This window comes from Saimiri boliviensis, chromosome 12 (genome assembly GCF_048565385.1).
Source record: "Saimiri boliviensis isolate mSaiBol1 chromosome 12, mSaiBol1.pri, whole genome shotgun sequence".
In the NCBI taxonomy this organism is placed as follows: domain Eukaryota; kingdom Metazoa; phylum Chordata; class Mammalia; order Primates; family Cebidae; genus Saimiri; species Saimiri boliviensis.
The window spans coordinates 14,559,783-14,577,325 of NC_133460.1; the positions used below are offsets into that span (position 1 = coordinate 14,559,783).

The window sequence follows — 17,543 nt, forward strand, 5'->3', positions numbered from 1 at the left end:
ACAAGATCACATTGTTCAGGGAAGCCCACTGTTAAGTCAAGAAGAAGATTTAATTGGGATATAGTGAAAGGATAAAGAGCTATCTCTTGTTACCCAGAAGTCCTTTAGAATTTTAGTTACAAATCATTTTAGAATAATAACAATAGTGATAATGATAATGATCTTGGTAACCTCATTGAGTACTTACTATCTGCAGAACACTGGCCTGAATGGGGCATGCACATTTTTACCCAATCCTCTCAACCCTTTAAGGCAGATATTGATAATATCCTAAGAGGAGACTGAGACTCACAGAAATGACTGTCAGCTGCTGTCAGTTTCAGAGCAGGGACTCTAGTCCACATCCGATAACAGGGACTATGTTCTTAACCACACAACCATTCACTGCCTATAAAGTTGGGAGGGTTTTTAGGAGATCAACAGCCCAGTCTTCTACCCTGTGCAATAAGGTCCATTTCCTCATTTTCCCTCCAGATCTAGTCATTTTCCAATCTTCCCTGGTTTAGCGAGTGTCACAATGTCACCAATTTTCCATTGAGCTGCTCAGCCAGGAATTCAGGAAACAGTATTATTCATATTCTCCCTACTTCCCTACCAAAATTCAATCCCTCTCAGAGACCTGTTGATTATACTTCTTCAAGAGCAATTCTATTAATGTACATCCTTCCATCTTCACCACTGCGTCTTGTCCAAGCCACCATCATTTCTTCAAATATAGCAGCTTTCTTTACCTTCCAGTCTGGGCCATGTCCAGTTTGTTCTCACTGAATGCGCCTTGCCTGCCTCCCTCCACCCCCCATTAATTACTACTCCTCTCCTAGCTTGTCTCTCTCACCTCCCCTCTTCCTCTCTGTGCTTGACACACATGGACTTTTGGGTTATCGGAAGCTATAAGGTCCCTCTAATCACACCTTTGGCTCATGGTATTCCTTCTGCTCAGAGGTCTCTTCCTCTTTACCTGTTTAACTCCTATTCACCCTTCAAATCTCTGCTCATTACCCCTGCCTCAGGGAAGCTGAGACAGAGAAGCTGAGGGATGACTGAGACCAGACCAATCTTCTGACATAAAACCACTTACCTCTCCATTGAAATACTTGCCACAAGTTACATTTGTAGCTCCATGACTACTAGGTCATATATTTGGACTAATTAGAATGAAACTTTTTCTGCATGATTGAAATTCCCGAATTAACAGACAACCAGATGCCATGTGCTAAAATGGCAATGGCGCATACCTCAAGGTCAGGGAGCTGAGTTGAATCCTGACTCTACTTACCACTATTAACACTCTACTTACACTCACCTTTAGCTGAGTGACTTTTTTACATAATAAGACTTGAAAGTCCAAATTAATCCTCTATCCATGGGCCACAAAATGGATGTTGTATTAGCATATATGAAAACATTAATTTCCCAGAATTTTAAAAAGCTCAGAAACATCTTTTTTCTGAGTGCGGAAAAAATTAACCTCAATGGCTGAATAAGCACAAATGTCACCTTAATCATAATTTTGCTGTTACCTTGCCCTATCCCTCAATATAACAGATTTCTTCCCAAGAGTAGCTAAAGCATCAGAGCGGCTCAAGTGTGTGGAAAGGAGGAAACTGTCTTTATGCCATTGGCAAGAAAAGAAAAAAAAAAAAAAAAACACTAGAATTGGCTTGATTACCAAAACTCTGGTGGAAAGCAGAAAAGTGATTTTCAATGACAAATGACATTGATGCAGCGGCTGTTAAAACAGAGGGCAGGGAAGCTAACCCCCCATGGTTCTAACTGCAAAAACTAGAGATAGGGGTGATCAGCAGTAGATTTAAAAATGGAACCATTCTGGAAAATATTCAAAGGTTTGGAGGAGGAGTCACAATCTATAAATAAAAGCAGTGGTTAAAGTGATAATTAGATTGGTGAAAAAAACATAGTGGGAAATTGAATAGACTCCTTTCACTGGCAATGACATCTTCAAGACATATTTGCAATCCACAGAATGTACAGAAAAGTAAAATGAATACTTCCTCTGATGTGATAAATTGGAGCCACGCAGATTGGCTACAGGGCTCCCAACCCTCTTCTTTTCTTCACAGAAAGCACAAAAATGAGGGTGGACTAGACTTCCTTTGTGTTAAGTTGGAAAAGAAAATGATCACAAGGAAAGCCTTTGACAAGGGATCCAACACCATTAAAACAGACAAGCTATTACTGCAAGAAAACTGAAATCTATTAAAAGGATTTTTTTAAACTATTAAGCCAATAAGACTGGCATTTCATAGGCCCATGTTTGCAAACAGATGAATACATTTTATTTTTAACCTATTTGGAGCTTTGAATTTAATAAAATTTAATAAAATCTCATTAATTTTAAAAGAGGTCAGAAAATTAACAAAATAAGCTGGCATTTGAGCTTCTTGCTTCAGATTATCCAATATTTTATTAAAGAGCACTGGGCTATCCAAGCAGTTGTAAGGTGCATCTGACTTTAACTAATCTAGCACTGCCTTAATCAGTTTTGCTATAAAATAATCCTGCGACGCCAGAGACATTGGTAAACAGATACAGAGGGTATTCAGTGTAACCTGATCAAGCATAATATATTTTTCTTATAAATTGAATTCTGAACCATATGGCTAAATTCCAACAGTGGAGAAAATGCAAGCATGAGTTAGCGAGAGCTGTCATAAAACACACAGAAAAAGCAAGAGGCAAAAACACAACTTGGGGGAAGGAGACAGTCCACAGGACCAAGTTCTGTGAAGTCAAACAAACACTAGCAAGAGCAATATCCAGGAAAAACTTCCATTTGGTGGCTGATTGGCATGGTTTAGCTTTGTGTCCCCACCCAAATCTCATCTCAAATTGTAATCCCCTGGTGTTAAGGGAGGAACCTGGTGGGAAATGATTGGATTATGCGGGTGGTTTCCCGCATGCTCTTCTCGTTATACTGAGGGAATTCTCACAAGATCTGATGGTTTTATAAATGGTAGTTTTTCCTGCACTCTCACACACTTCTCCTTCCTGCCACCTTGTAAAGAAGGTACCTTGCTTCCCCTTCAGCTTCTGCCGTCATTCTAAGTTTCCTGAGGCCTCCTAAGTCATGCTGAACTGTGAGTCAATTAAACCTCTACTTTATAAATGACCCAGTCTTGGGCAGTTCTTTTTAGCAGTATGAAAACAAATGAATACACTGAGTTTGTTTTTGTTTTTCTGTACAATGAGGTCTTTTGGAGTGGAGAAGCAAGAAGGGAGGAAACACTCAATGAAGATGACTGGAAGTTTTCAGCCCCACAGAGCCACCCAAAAGAGAAGAAAGATAATTGTGCATCATCTTCAAACAACTCTCCTCAGACAGTCAAGGAAATAATTCTACTAAACTTTCAGTTGGGCAGTACAGTGTGGGTGATCCCAACCTTGGGCTCTGTGTCAGACCACTGGGATAAAGATCTCAACTTTATCACAGACCAGCTGTGGGGTCTTGGGTAAGCTACATATATGTTCAAGGTCTCAGGTTGTGTCTTCTTCAAATTCAGGTGACAGCAGCTCCCATCACATAATGGAGGTGAGGATTAAATTAGTTTGGGTGGAAGCTCATGCACCCGTGGTCCAGATGTGAGTTATTTGTGTGAGAGAGGAGATTCTATCCAAGAGGATGCTTTTGAGGAGAATCAAAACCTCGGTGGAAAGAGGATGGAAATGAAATTCTCCTTTCCTAAGGGCCAAAGAAGAAGCCATACGTGGTAATGCAGAAATAGAAATGCAATTACTGCCCTCAAAGAAACCGCTGGTGAGAGGGACCTCTAACAACTGAGGGTGCTGGTATGTATGGGAATCTCCAAAGAAACCCATCAGCAGTCATGAGCAAAAGAGCCTACTTTAAACATCTGTCAAGTCCAGAAAGCACTGATATCAGCTCGTGGCATTTCCAGTCAAGTAAACACTTTTATATCCTCCTTTCATCTCCTTCTTAACCCAGCTTCAGCCCTGGAGAGGACAGAAACAGTGATCGGTAGAGTGAGGTTAGATACAGAGAGAAGTCACCCACCTCCCTTTTATGACAACAAGCTGCCCTGTATGTTTGAAGCCCAAGAAACCAAGTCCAAAGTTTTGGTAATTGCACAGGCTTCCATATTTTAATTACCAATGTGCAACTGTGTTTTGCAACTTATAGGGAGTACAGGGCCAGCCTTCTACTACTGAATAGGTGCCAGAAAGTCAACGGAGCCTTCCAGAATTTTCAACTCGAGGCACTAACAGACCAGCCCCACTGAGTAAACATAAAGAAAACAGAAGACAAAAATAAAGTCACTTTAGGATGACATCACACAAATCATGCTCATTTAACCTAGTGCTTAAGTGTCTTAAGTTTCATGGTAATAGTTAAAAAGAATTATTTCTATTAGGCAATTTACTGAGTTCCAGGGACTGACTGAGGTTAACAGTTTATATGCAATGCCCCATTTAACCGTCACAACAGATGAGGTAGGCAGTGTTATTGTCCCCACTTTACACACGAGAAAAACTGATAATTCACCTAAGGCCATGAGAGTTAGAGACAGAGTGGGGATTTCAAGCCACTATGCCAATTATTTGCTTCTCCTCCTTCGTTGGGATGGCTTAAAGAATAAAAATAATAATGATTCTTTATTTAGGGCTTACTCTGTGATTTGCATGAATTAGTTCAAATTATTCTCAACAAGAGACCCCTATGATCACCCAAACTATACCGATGCAGAGAGAGAGAGAGAGAGAGAAAGTCAGTGGCACGAGATTGTCAAGCAGTGGAGGCTAAACTGGGATTTGAACCCAGGCAATTTAGCTCCAGACACCATGCTACTAACCAGTGTGATCTACTGCAAATGTCAAATGGGACCATTATTATTATAGCTTGGCCACATAGAAAGGTCAGTGCTTGGCCTGACCTAAAATAATAGAGAGGGCATGTCAGGCAAAGGCAAGAGCCAGGGCCCAGAAGCAGGACTGAACATGGTACATCCTAGGAGCTACAAGCCCAGGAATTGCTCTCACTGAGGAACTCATTCACAGGGGCAGCCAGGGAAGTGAATCAAGTGGAGAATAAACAATAAATCCATGAAACAACTGTTCACACTTGTGCGCCCGCTTGCCTCCTAGGACACTCTCATCACTCACGTTAAGAAGAAATGGAGCAATAACCAACCTGGGGACCTCGGAATGAAATCAGTGGAAATGGACTCCTCCTTTGACGATGCCAGTGCCATAAATCCACAGCTCGCCAAGCTGCCAAGCCAGCTCTGGCACAGAGGTGCCGTACATCTTCCTCTGACCCATCAGGAATGTTTCCCTCTTGTAAACAGCAGTGGGTATTGTTGTTATCATTGTTTTTTTTGTTGTTTGTTTTGGTTTTTTTTTTTTTTTTTTTTTTTTTTTTTACCTTCCTGTGTCTCTGCCTGGCTTTATGGAGTGAATTAAAAGCAAGTGGGCTTGGTGGAAAAAAGAATTTGTATTCATCTCTGAAGGCGAATCAGGATTTAAGTGTGCCTGCTCTGAGAAGCTCAAGAAAACTGGATTTTGTTCAGAATGTCTGAAAAGTGGTCTATAGCACAGGAAATGTTTTCTCCTGCAAGGGACACTTTTAAGGTTAGACAGTTTAGATTCCTCAGGGTCTGGCACACTCCAAGCAGGAAGTGAACAATTAGTAAATGTTAGTTCAATGCTAATTGGTTGGCTGATGAAATGAATGAATGAAATGGTTGGTACAAAGGAGAGAATATACACTTCAAGATCAGACTTATTAGCGTTGGATCCTACTCAGCCACCAACTTCCTGTGTGACTTGGCCAAGCCACTTGACCTCTCTGAGCCTGTTAATTCATTTGTAAAAAAGAGATAATGATAGGTACAGTGATGGACTTTCATTTGCTGTTTAACTTTGTTTTCTTCTAGCCTCCATTGATCTTACTCTCATAACACCTGATCTTGGTTTGGTGACCCACCTTTCTCCCATTCTCAGTAGCATGGCGATCTGGGTGGATCCAACCCCACCTGCAGTCCCAGGAGTGCACTTATATTTTTAGCCTAGCCCAACCCCTGTGTTGCATTCCTACAGAGAGAAGGACTGCATCAGTCAGGCCAATCACAGAGTCAGGGTGGGTTTTCCACAAAAACACAACCAGTAGGGTGGGTGTGTGTGCAGAGAAAGAGAAAGAGAGAGAGAGGTAGAGAGATTTAAGACTTTGGCTCACATGATATGGGGGCTGGTAAGTCCAAAATCCATGGGGTAAACTGACAGACTGGAGAATCAGGCAAGATTTGGTTTGCAGTCATGAGTCCAAAATCTGCAGAGCCAGGTAGAAAGTTGGAAACTCAAGGAGGGTTTCTATATTGCAGTCTTGAGGTAAAATTTCTTCTTCTTCTTTTTCTTCTCCTTCTCCTTCTTCTCCTTTCTCCCTCTCCCTCATTCCTCTTCCTCTCCACCTCTTCCTCTTCCTCCTCCTCCTCCTCCTTCTTCTTCAAAGACCCTCCTTCTTTGCTCTTAAGCCCGTCAACTGACTGGATGAGGCCCACCCATATTGTGAAGGGTAAGCTGTTCTACTCAAGATCTACTGATTTCAATGTTAATCACATCTTTAAAAATACCTTCCCAGCAACATCTAGACTGGTGTTTGAACAAACAAATGGACACCAGTGCCCAGTCAAGCTGACATCAAAATAGCCATGAGAGCAAGTCAGTAAGATTCAGTCCTAGTACTTGTTTGAGCTATAAGAGAAGCCAACTTTCTCCTTCCTGCTGTACCTAAGCCTGAAAGGATGTGAAGATAGAAAACTCAGGGCAGGAAGTAGGAGACTCAAAGGGGAACCATAAGGTGAGGCACTGAATTGTTGCAAACTCAGGAGCCAGTGTACCCATGCAGAGCTGAGAGCTGTCCCAGACCAAATGGGCAACATTCCTGGAGATAGGTGAGGCCAACTACACCTGAGATGGTGTAGAAAAGATGTCAGATACACCTGGGAAGTACTTTCTATTATCCAGATTTTGCAGAAAAAAAAATGTATTTTACTATGTATGTATGCATATGAGTCATCATACTTTTTAAAATATCAAACTGTGTAAAAGAAATATTGAAAAATCAGTCACCTACCCACGTGGATCCCCAATCTACCTGGCCCAACCTAGCAATCAAACATTATTTCCAATTTCTCGCCCCTCCTCCAGAACTCTCCTAAGCAAACACCATGTTTATCTATTTCTCTCCCTATGCAAACAGAAACACACTATACATAGTATGCTTCTTTTTACTTATTTTCCCTTAAACTGTTCCCCAGAAGTCATTCTATATTGGCATACTGGAGGTCTACACAATTCTTTTCAGCAGTACTACATATTTCTTTTTTCTTTTTTCTTTTTTTTTTTTTTTTGGAGACAGAGTCTCACTCTGTTGCCCAGGTGGGAGTATATTTCTTTTTTTTCTTCTCTTCTCTTCTCTTTTATTTTCTTTTTTGAGACAGAGTCTTGCTCTGTTGCCCAGGCTGGAGTGCAGTGGCGCAATCTCAGCTCACTGCAACTTCTGTCTCCCAGGTTCAAGCAATTCTCCTGCCTCAGCCTCCCAAGTAGCTGGGGTTAAAGGCACTTGCCACCACATCCGGCTAATTTCTGTATTTTTAGCAGAGACGGGGCTTTATCATGGTAGCCAGGCTGGTCTCCAACTCCTGACTTCAGGTAATTCACTCACCTTGCCCTCCCTGGGATTATTGGCATGAGCCACCATGCCCAGCCTTGTATGAGCCACCATGCCCAGACTTTTATAAGCCACATTTTATACAAACACACACACACACACACACACACACGCACGCACACTTTGGTGTGCTTTCTGCTATATCCCCAGTGCTCAGAGCTGTCGTAGACACACAGAAAGCACACAACAAATGGCTGCTGAATAAACGAGTGATCACTAAATCCCGACAAAGTTATGGAGACGTGAAGGATATTAGCAGATTTCAAGTAAAGCAGAAGTTTAGAGAAACAAACAGAATGCATAAGGAGGACAGGAAATGTTAATTCTAAGGTGGTATCGATTGCAACATGAGTCACTCACTTATGTGAGAGACTAACGTGCGTGAGTCAACAGAGAACCCCCACCTACATTTCAGGGGAGCATTGTGGACACCTAGCTCTTTTCAGGGAGGAAGCACTGTGGGAAGAGACATGAATTAAAATAAAGAGACATGGATAAATAGTAACCACGAGAAAACGTATCCTGTAATAAGGGCATGCATATTGAGGATATTCGGTTATCTTTCGTTAGTAAAAATAGAATATATTGAATCAGTAGAATGAGACAAACATGATTTAGTCAGCAAGAACATGATGTCTCAGTCTCCAAGATACGCAGAAACTTAGAAATTATACAAAGACAAAGATTTTAGAGTTTAAACATTCTAGAGTCCATGAGAGAAAGGAAGATGGAACAAGGAAAGAACTGAAGAACATTTGTGCAAGTGTTTGAGCCTCAGATGAAAGGGAATGTGTTGAGTGTGTGCGTTGAAGAATTTACTGAGTGTCTGACCATTTTTTCTCCCATAGTCATGATCATGCAGACCTCGAAAGTTTGATATAGGCCTCGGTTAATTTAGAAAGTTTATTGGGCCGAGGTGGAGGACATAGGCCCATGACAGCCTCGGGAGGTCCTGATGACATGTGCCCAAGGTGGTCAGAGCACAGTTTGGTTTTATACGTTTTAGGGAGACATGAGACATCAATCAACATGTGTAAGATGAACAACGGTTCAGTCTGGAAAGGCAGGACAACTCAAAGTCAGGAGGGAGCCTCCAGGTTATAGGTAAATAAGAGACCAATGGCAGCATTCTTCTGAGTTTCTGATTTGCCTCTTCAAAGGAGACAATCAGATGTGCATTTATTTCAGTGAGCAGAGGGGTGACTTCAAATCAAGCGGGAGGCAGGTTTGCTCTAAGCAGTTTCCAGGTTGAATTTTCCCTTTAGCTTAGTGATTTTGGGGCCCAAGATACATTCCTTTCACAGTTATAGCCAGTGTGTTTTTTTTGTTTGTTTTTGTTTTTTGTTTTTTGTGTTGTTTTGACGGAGTTTCGCTCTTGTTACCCAGGCTGGAGTGCAATGGCGTGATCTCGGCTCACCGCAACCTCCGCCTCCTGGGTTCAGGTAATTCTCCTGCCTCAGCCTCCTGAGTAGCTGGGATTACAGGCACGCACCACCATGCCCAGCTAATTTTTTGTATTTTTAGTAGAGACGGGGTTTCACCATGTTGACCAGGACGGTCTCGATCTCCTGACCTTGTGATCCACCCTCCTCGGCCTCCCAAAGTGCTGGGATTACAGGCTTGAGCCACCGCGCCCGGCCTTAACCAGTGTGAATGAGTCAAACATTTGAGGACTGAGATTGTGTCTCCTGCCCCATGTTCCTACATCACTGTGTTAGGAAAACTCCAAGCTGAAACAAGATACAGGAGTCAAAAGGAGGAAGCAGCCGTCAGTACTAAGGCTGCAAGACAACCAAAGACCAGACCCCTGGTCTGAGAGGAGGAGGCTAACTTCTTCGGCAAAATACCACTGCTGGACCCAAAGCTGAGCTTCACCAAGTATGCATGGCCCTGCAGAAACCAGACTTCAAACCAGGACTTCTAACTCATTTTTCACTCCTGTCAAAAAACATAGGACTAAGACCGTATCAGGAGTTCCAAGATAAACGGTCTGTGCCATTACGGAATTTGATCTGGTGGAGAGACATAACAAAAAGGAAGTGGACTCATAGTCACAGCAGAGAAAAGCATGGGTGAAAAGGACAGAAGACAGGGCAAGTAATGCGGCTTAGAGGGTTTGCAGATCCACGGTGCTATCAGGGCTGGATTTTGAGGAATAAGTAGGAGTTTGCCATTGGCAAAGAGGAGGAAGAGCATTCAGAAAAAACGAAGAACATGGGCACAGACAAAAGTTGTGAGCAACTGTAAGCTATCTGGAGGCCAGCCAAGAAATTCAGGGGAAAGTGATTATGAGGTGCATGTGGTGGGGATGGAGTGGCTTTTCCAGTACAGCAGGATCTGGGGTACCTGGAATGGTAAAGGCCTTAGATGTTGTGCTAAGGGGTCTGGAGTTCATTTTGTACTTAATGGGCCAACAAGTAGGTAAGGGTGAGATGCTCGAATTGACATAGGAAGAGATTTTCCTACTAAACCATATAACAAGCCCTGATGTGTTTTAATGATAGAATCAGTGTCCCTTCAACCACAGAGCATTCATTCTGCAGTCACATGCTGCCTTTTTTATGGGAAAGCAAGAGGCAGGCAACAGCTGCTCATCCTGCAGACACATGCCAACAACACTTATTGTCCAAATCCATTCTCTAGAATCCTCAGTATTGATGTCCTGTAAGCTGGGGGCCCTCAGCAAACCATCCTCCGACACATCAAACAGACAGCGTAGCCAAGGTCTTCATAGAATAACAGAATGAAATGCACTTCTGCTCCTAGAAACCTTGATGGATCAATCTGCCAGTTCACAAACTATACATAAACGTGGTAAGTGCGACAGCAGCTCAGTCACCAAGGCCCCTGCATAAATAACACTCTATTTAGTCAATGCTAAAAGAAAAATCCCTGAGATGCATAATCTTGCAGAAGAAAAATAACAAAGCCACCAGATACCATGCTACGAGCTCACGCATTATAAAGCAAAGGTGTCTGTGTCCCTGAAAATGTAGTGCTACCAGAGACAGGGACAGTGAGTGAGGAGTGCTTTGTGGCATGCAAGCAGACTGCTATCAGCCAGTTGGCCCAGCAAGATTCTGAAGGTGAAACTACACAACTTACAGCTCAGGTAGGCACTGCATGTAGAAGAGGTAGTCCAGTCACGTGCGGTGGTTCAGACCTGTAATCCCAGCACTTTGAGAGGCTGAGGCAGGAGGATCACCTGAGGTCAGAAGTTCAAGACCAGCCTGACCAACATGGAGAAACCCCATCTCTATGAAAAATACAAAATTAGCCTGGCGTGGTGACACATGTCTGTCATCCAAGCTACTCCGGAGGCTGAGGCAGGAAAATCACTTGAACCCAGGAGGTGGAGGTTGCGGCGAGCTGAGATCACGCCATTGTACTCCAGCCTGGGCAACAAGAGAGAAACTCTGTCTCAAAAAAAAAAAAAAGAAGAAGAAGAAGAAGAAGAAAGAAGAAAGAAGAAAGAAAAAGAAGAAAGAGGAAGAAGGAGAAAGAAAGGAGAAGGGCAAAGGGAGGAAGAGGGAGGAGGAGGGGGGGAGGGGGAGGGGGAGGAGGAGGAGGAAGAAGGGCTCCAATGTAATCATAATGAATACTTATGCAGTGCCTACTGTATGCCACGCACACTTGGCAATTCCTACACATTGCATTATTTCATCCACATAATGGAGTAGAAGCTCTTATAATCCTCACTTTATGCAGAAGGAAAGTGAAGTACAGACATATTAAGTAACTTGTCCAAGGTCACACAGTTCATAAGCAACTGAGTCTGAATTAAAACCCAGGCAGTCTGGCCTTAGGGTTCATGCTCTAAACCACCATTGCTGTAGCAAGGGAAGAGACTGCTTTTGAAGGCAGAAGGCTTGAGTTTGAATCTTAGTTGCTGCAACCCTTGGGCTGTAAGTCTTGGGATAGTTGCTTAATCTTCTGAACCTTGGTTTTACCAACTATAAGATGAAAAGAAGCTTTGCACAGTGGCAGTATCGTAGCCAATGAGGTTTATCCGAGGCACGATTATTGCTGATTGAGAGATAAAAAGAATAGTAACGCTTATCTCAGAAGGTCTTGAATCAACTGAGAAAGTGCCTGGCACATAGGCAGCTGGTCCATGTTTGCTAAATCCCAAACTGTGAAGCCATCCAAAGGGCTCTCACAACTAATTCCAGCAAGTCTCTGGTGATGTTGCTTTGGTCACCGAGATGCTCTGAGATTCATCAAGGGTTTAGGCAGGTTGGTTTAAAGGGACAGGTCACTGTATGTTGAAGTCAGCACAAAATCTCTTTTGCACAGGGGCACACAGAGTGGTATAATGGACACCAGAGACTCAGAAGAGAGGAGGATGGCAGGGGGTGAAGAATGAAAAATTACTTATTGGGTACAATGTGCAATATTCGGTGACAAGTACATAGAAAGCCCAGAATCTACCTCTACATAATTCATCCATGACACCAAATACCACTTTTATCCCTCAAGCTATTGAATTTTTTTTAAGTCTGTTTTCCTGCATGGCCAGCATTTCGAGATATTTTCACTTTGTCAATTTGAAAGTGTCTTCCCATTGATAAATAATTTCCTATTTTCAAATTCAGCAACATTCATCAAACCTTTATTAAGTGCCACACACCATGCTAGGGATGAGAGTTAAAGGGGTTTATGAGGCACAACCCCAGTCTTCAAAGAGCTTTTCGTCTATTAGGGAGACAAATTCACAACCAAGGCAAATTCAAGTTTTAAATGTTCTTTAGTATTATGAGCCAAAAACTATGGGACTGGACAGGAAGGAGCATCTCAATCTGCCAAGCTACAGTAGACCCCACACCCAGGACATAAAATATCAAAGACCACTAAAGCTCAGCAGTAAAAATATGGAGGTGCCGGAGCTGAGGAACACAGAAGTCAGCCTGAACTGAACAGAGACATTTGAGAATGTTCTGCAGAGAGCCTGTCTGGGAACAAAACTGGGGAAGTGTGGGTAGATGAGGAACCAGACAGCAGTAGTTTTGTGTGACATTTACTTGCTGTAAGCCACACACACACACACACACACACACACACACACACAAGTCCTTGAGGAATGTATATACATACGGTATGTGGCATGCATCGCTGTGTATGGTGGTCTGATCCAATTTCATCTTTTTCCTAATGGAGAATCTCAATACTTACTCTTTGCCATCCCAGAGCTTTCATAAGAATCCCTTTCACCGCTTGTAGTTTCAAAGGTACCTGCCCAGCAGAGCTGAATGTGGCATCTTCGACCTTGGTCTGCCCAGCGCCTACCCTGCCATGGCCATTTCTCCATGCCTCTACGTCATAGCCACCTTTGATTCCCAGGCTTGCATTAGACTTGTAACATTACAGGTGTGAAAATGAAATGTCAAACTTTTCTCACCCTCTCTCTCAAAGAGAATAGTGAGACAGTTAGAAGCACTGAATTCCTCAGACTTAAATGTCTCTCACTTTTCGAAGACTCTTTCTAGAATCCTATAGACTTGGGGGCCTTTCTGAGCTCCACTGACTTTCACAGTGTATATCTCCACGTTTCAGTTGAAAGGTTGAGGTTTTGAATAAAAGCCCATAAGAAGATAAAGTAACTAATATTTGTTCAATCCCTAAACACACTGAAACACACTGAACATTTTTTCTTGGATCAGCCCATTAAAACTCTTGGAGGTAGGTATGCTGATCTAAGACCAGTATCACAGATGACAAAAGAGAGGATCAGAGAGGCTCTGTACCTTACCCAGGATCACACAGCACAAACACAGAATGCTAATCCAATATACTTGACTCCAAAACATAACTGTAACTCTACTGTAATTCTCCAGTAAGATGTCAGCTAAATGGGCTATCAATGATGCATTCAGAGAAACACTATGCATGACAATGAAAAGAGAAGACTTTCTTCAAGGCCCACTTTAAGACTGTGGTTTAGGCAACTAAGATAATGTTGATTGTGATAAGAGAAGCCCAAATACCATTTTCCAATACTTGTCATGACAAGCATACTCTACAATAAGGGTCCACGAGCTACAGCTTGTGTTCCAAATCTAACATGCTGCCTTGTTTTGTACATCAAGTTTTATCTCATGCTACAAGAGCAGAGTTGAGTAGGTGTGACAGAGACCATATAGCCTGTAAAGCCTAAAATTCTTCTTATCTGTCCCTTTGCAGAAAAAGTTTGCCAACCCCAGACTGGAAACATTATCCTATCTTCTACTAAATGCTGTTTAGAACCAGAAGATAACAAGAGGTAAGAGAAATAACAGAAAGATAAGAAGTCATCCATAAAAATGTACTGAGCTCCTATGCTATGTACTCAATGGTCTACTCTCCTCCAGCCAAGGCACGAGGAACAGAGACTCATTCTCGCAATGAGTATTGATTACGTTCTTGAGCACCTACTCTGTTCCAGTGATTGGACTAGGTGTTGAGGAGACTGCAATAAACATAAACTGCATGTGCTAGTGAGATACTTCCCTTATAATCTCTGCTTCAAAGAACTGACAACTATACGGGACATACAAGTTAATGACACCAACGTCTAGGGAGAGCAATGAGAAGTCCTCACAGAAAAAAAGCAACCAGTTCTTTCCACAGAAGATGAGGAAGGCTTCCCATAGTGACATCTGAACCAGGTCTTGAAGTGTGGTTTGCCAAGGGGAAAGGAGGAACGGTATGGTACACCAAGCAGAGAGAAGAGGCTGTGCAAAAGCCCTGGGGTAGGAAATCATTTCGCATGTTAAACCCACAGCAGGGAGCCGTCCTATAGCCGGAGCAGACAGGGAACTGGATGGGGAAGAGCAGAAAATGAAGTTGCAACATGGCAGCAAGATGATAGGTTTGAAGAACAGGCTCCAGAGGTTTGAGCCTACTCTACCAAGTCCTGGTTCAAATCCTGGCTGTTGAAACTAACACAGGAACAGAAAACCAAACACGGCATGTTCTCACTCATAAGTGGGAACTGAACAACGAGAACACATGGACACATAGAGGGGAACATCACATACTGGGGCCTGTTGCGGGGCGGGGGGCAAGGGGAGGGAGAACATTAGGACAAATACCTAATGCATGCAGTGCTTAAAACCTATATGATGGGTTGAGGGGGGTAGCAAACCACCATGGCACATGTGTACCTATGTAACAAACCTGCACATGTATACCAGAACTTAAAATGTTTTTTTAAAAATGCTGGTTGTTAGACCATAATAAGTGACTTTTGTAGCCACATCCCAGGATCACTGCAAGGACCCAAAGTGACAAAGTATATAAAACACTTAGCATGGCTCCTAGCACGTCATAAGCACTGAATAAATATCCACTGTTCTGTTTAATAGTATGGTATGGAGGCCAATCAGAAATGTCATGCAAACTAACTGCTTTTCATCAATTACAACATTCAGCCCTCACTGAGGCTTTAATTGGCTGAGAGAAAAGTATCAGGAAGCAAGCGGCCCAAATGAAATGCATCAATATACGTACAAAAAGCAGGGCAGCCATTCAGGCTGTACTGCTCCAGACACAAAGTTACCCTAGGTAGCTCACTCACAGGACTGGCAGGGCCTGTTCCACTCCACACACCTGGTCTACAAAATGCCCCATCTGCACCCCTCAGCCATTGTAGAGTGTGTTAAGCTTAAAAGAGTGAGCTGAGCTCAAAGTTCAGGCACCATCCCTTCCTTGACGTGTGGCCTAAGAGAGGTTGCCTGTCCGCTTGTGTGTTAGTGTCTTGATCCATAAACTAGAGGTGATAATAGAACCAAATTCCTAAGGTGGTTGTGAAAATGAAATGAGGTGATCACGTAAGACATGGAGCCCAACATCCACCCTTTAGGGAGCAGTGGGTAACTGCCAGCTACTATGCTCATCATCTTCAAGGCCATCATTACTTGAAGGAAAGGAGAGTATGTTTTCTTTCTCACTCTTTAGGAAGTCCTGGTGGACGAGCAGAGACTTATTCATCTCTTGTTGAAAGCATTTTAAATTCTAGGCATCCCTAGAAAAAGCAGAGAAATATATTCACCGAGTGGGAGGCAACTATGAATTCTAAAACTTTTAAGTTGTGTTGCAATTTTAAGCACTCGGTCCCACGATCTTTACTGGAATTCCCACAAGATTAACAACCAAACAATACATCCTAGTCTGCATTTTGCACTTAGAAGTGGGGCAAAAAAAAAAAATCCTTGCAGTGACCCCCCCAAAATATGGTGACAGAACTAGTAGGAAGGAGAAGCAGCTGGACAGATGTATAAGGGGAGAAGAGGGAGGGTCCTTCCCATGCCTTTGCTTCTTTTCTCCCCACTACCCTGTGTTGGCTACAACCTTGTAAATATCAGGTGCATCTCTGGCATCTACACAAAGGGAGGCTGCTGCAGAATTACCTGCAGATACCCTGCGTTCATTATCTAGGAGTGGAATCAATTAAAACACTGTTTGCTAGCTGGAAGAGTATAATACAGCCTGTACTTCAAGTACTAACAGCTAAATATGTGCTTATTAAAAAATCAATCGAATGTCAAGGTTTCCTTTTCAAATCCTTTCCATAGGAAGGGCGCTGGTACCGGAACGGCGGGACAAAGCCCTGCCTGGTACCACCTGCTGAGCACGCATCTCTCAAGGAGATGGCTACAGATTTCAGAGCATCTTTCAGAGCATCACAAATGTAAAACTACTGTGACAGGCAAGCAACGGGTAAAACGCCAAGAAGGACAGCCACTCAAAGAGCCCCACAGTGAGTGAAGACCCCTGGTCGTCCCTGCCCTGTTGGCCAGGGACTGCTTTACCACACCTGAGAGCCAGTGCTGAAGACTGCAGAGGTAACTGTGTAGTGGGAAGGAGAGATGGATGAACAGGTGAGAGAAATCCAACCTCCATGACATGGTGGGCACACAGACACACACCACCACCCACATACCTCTGCACCCCTACAAATACACAGAGAATTTCACCTTCCACCCCAAATCTTGAGGTAGCACAATTCCAGCAGGGCTGACTTTGCTCTTGCAAGCTCTCTCCTGCTTGGCAAGGGCTAGAACTCTGATTCTTGCTGACAATCAACACTGACTCCAGGTGCGTATGCATGGCCTGGGTTTCATGTTCTGACCCAACATAGTTTTGAACCCAGGATCACAAACTCAAAAGCCTATATGATGCCAGAAAGATTGCATCAGTGAGTGAAGTGGACCAGAGGTCAACAACAGGGAACGGTGGGGACCGTGGCAAACTAGAGGGCTCCTAACTGCTTAAATGGACTGCTACCAACCAGAGCCAGTGTGTTGTAGCTGGGTGGGATCCAGTGCTATTCCATCTTTTTATCTTCTTTAAAGAGGGTAGAAATCCAGATTTTTAATGTGACATCTCCCAATTTTAAAATATTAGCCACTGATTCAAAATCGTCTTAAAACCATCTGGGTCAAACAAATCAAATCTGATTTCTGATATATACCCATCCCTCCACTCTACTGAGACAGGGAGGACCTCAGTGACTCTCCCAGAGCAACGTTTACCATACAGAAAGCAGGGAGGCCATTCAGGTCATACAGCTTCAGATCTAAAGTTACCCCAGGGAGCTCACTCACAAGACCGGCAGGCCCTGTTCCACTCCAAATGCAGTCTGTAAAATGTCCAATCTGTACCCCTAAGCCACGTTCTGGCTTCTCAGCTCCTGGCCTGCTCAAATCTGGTGAGATCACCTGCCCTGAATTTCTATCGCCCAGAAGCTCATCTTTGTGTTTGTTCACCAAATAAATCAAAGAGAGAGAGAGGGAAAGGAACGGGGGTAGAGAAGAGAGAGATCTAAGGCAGACACCCTCCTAGGGCCTCCGAGTCACTG

At 43.2% G+C, this 17,543-nt stretch overlaps 1 protein-coding gene and 1 non-coding gene across 2 annotated transcripts in view; one reads left to right on the forward strand and one right to left on the reverse strand.

The window, feature by feature from the left end:
• The window catches only part of HS3ST4 (heparan sulfate-glucosamine 3-sulfotransferase 4), a 439,431-nt gene that overhangs the window by 343,919 nt on the left and 77,969 nt on the right, over positions 1–17,543 (reverse strand). The gene's annotated exons all lie outside the window — the stretch shown is intronic.
• On the forward strand, positions 11,675–11,816 carry LOC120367520 (U4 spliceosomal RNA). The gene has a single exon (XR_005581890.1). It is a non-coding gene; the product is annotated as a U4 spliceosomal RNA (small nuclear RNA).